This window comes from Rattus norvegicus, chromosome 8 (assembly GCF_036323735.1).
Source record: "Rattus norvegicus strain BN/NHsdMcwi chromosome 8, GRCr8, whole genome shotgun sequence".
Taxonomy (NCBI): domain Eukaryota; kingdom Metazoa; phylum Chordata; class Mammalia; order Rodentia; family Muridae; genus Rattus; species Rattus norvegicus.
Window position 1 is genome coordinate 30,803,913 of NC_086026.1, and position 2,197 is coordinate 30,806,109.

Here is a 2,197-nt window from a genome sequence, read left to right on the forward strand (position 1 = left end):
ACTCAGTCCATAGAGCCTTTTTTGAGCTCCACATTCTGATGATATTGAGGTGACATGATGGGCAGCAAGCCCAAAGCTACCCACCACCAGTTTTCCAGAATCATGAAATAGAAGATCCTTTGTATTTATTGTCTAGATGTGTGGCTGTTCATGGGATTGTATTGGGGTATATGTAAGACTCAGAGTTCCTTTGAACCATTGTCTTTCAAGAAGAGTTCAGGGATGGTCCAGACTTCCCCAGTAATCAGCAGGCTAACAATGTTGACTGGCCAAGTGTTTTCAACTTTACTTCTCCTTGGCTAAGGACAAAACAAAAGTATTCATACTAAGTGAAAACAGATTACTTTTGAAACCAATAATCTTTTTCCATTAATTAATTTATTTATATAATTTACACCCCAATTTCAGCTCCCCTCTCTTCCCAGTCTCTTCCTCACATGGCCCCTTCCCCATCATCTGTCCCCCTCACATCTGAGAAAGGAAGGTGCCCCCTGGGTACCAATACACCCTGGCACCTCAAGTCAGTGGAGGACTAGGGACATCCTCTCCCACTCAGGCCAGGCAAGCAGCCCAGTTAGGGAAAAGGGATCCACAGGCAAACAACAGAGTCGGGGAAAGCCCCACCTCCAGTTGCTAGGGAACTTGCATGAAGACCAAGCTGTACATCCGCTATATGTGTGAAGGGAGGCCTAAGTCTAGCCCATGCATGTTCTTTGGTTGGTGGTTCATTTTCTGGGAGTCTCCAAGGGTTCAGGTTAGTTGACTCTGCCAGTCTTCTCCCCTCTGAGTTCCTCAATCCTTCTGCCAACTTTCCACAAGAATTTCAGAGCTCTGTTTAATGTTTGTCTGTTGGTCTTTGCATCTCTTTCAGTCAGCTGCTGAGTAGAGCCTCTCAGAGGACAGTCATGCTAGGTTCCTGTCTGTGAATCTAGGCAGACAGATACAAACATATCCGGAGGCTCCAAGGTAGGTGAAGGAGGAAGCTAGGACTGCAATGTGTCCCTATTGATCCTCTAAGGACAACTCAGCACATTGCCCCACCCACAATTTGGCAGGGATTGCTACTGAAGTCATTTGTGTCTGTCTCATACTGTGTACCCAGGCCATCAGTGAGAAATATAGCTGTGAACAGTGTCTTCACATGTTATATCATTGTGACAAGGCTTTGACTAACAAAGAGGCCTCAAAGTCTCACAGTGTGTCTCTGTGAATCCATGATCTGAGGAGACACAGCAGTTGATTCCTCCCTCCACACACAAATGCCTCCATGGAGATGTGGCTGACTGGTACGTACATTGAGTTCACAGTGCTCTCCAAGGGATCCAAGTACAGAGTCACAGAAGTAAGCCCCAAGAGCATCCTGACATGTGGCATTATGTAGATACCACTAGGATCCACATTCATTAATTAACAACTCACAATTCACACACAGCTCACTCTTGAGGACAGACACACATGTTTCTTCCTATGTCATTGGCACACAGCCTCATTCATGCTGGGATCAGGAAAACTTTCATCCACTTCCAAGTCACAATGCCTGCCTTGGTATCCAGGCATGCAGAAGCAGGAGGGGCCATTGAGTCTATCCTGGCACACAGCTCCATTGTGGTAAGGGCTGAAAGTACATTCATTGTAATCTGTCTCACAGAACCTTGCATCATAGCCAGCAGGACAGACATGGTGCTGAGGGCACTTTGGGCAAGTGACTACACGTTGGCAGGTGTCCCCCCAACAGGAATTGAATTAGTGAGTTTCACAGGTAGCTTTCTGTATCCAGGCAGACTTTGGGACAGAAATCCCCTTTCTCCTGGTGTATTCATATAAGTGGCAATTCCTTGGCAGGGACTCGAGAAGCTAGGGTCTTTTAGATCTTCATAGTCATTGTTCAAATTATTGGCTATGTCTAAGCAACAATTGTTGTCTTGGGTAAAAACCTTGGGTATAAAATTGTTTTGGCAAGAATTTAAGGGACACCTGGTATTGTTTTTATTTCAAACTCAACCCTGGCACTTTTAGTCATTTGAGGACTTGGTGTATCCTCTGTCACTGAGAGCCCAGTCAAGACAGCCCAGATAGGGGAGCAGAAACTACAGGTAGGCAGCAGAGACAGGGTAAGGCCATGCTCCAGTTGTTGTGGACTCAGATGAAGACCATGCTTTACATCTGCTACATATGTGTGGGAGGTGGGAGGCTAGGT

At 46.0% G+C, this 2,197-nt stretch overlaps 1 pseudogene; it reads right to left on the reverse strand.

The window, feature by feature from the left end:
• Positions 1 to 903: 903 nt before the first annotated feature.
• Crb1-ps2 (crumbs cell polarity complex component 1, pseudogene 2) lies at positions 904 to 1,988 on the reverse strand (annotated as a pseudogene).
• Between the last annotated feature and the right edge of the window lie 209 nt (positions 1,989 to 2,197).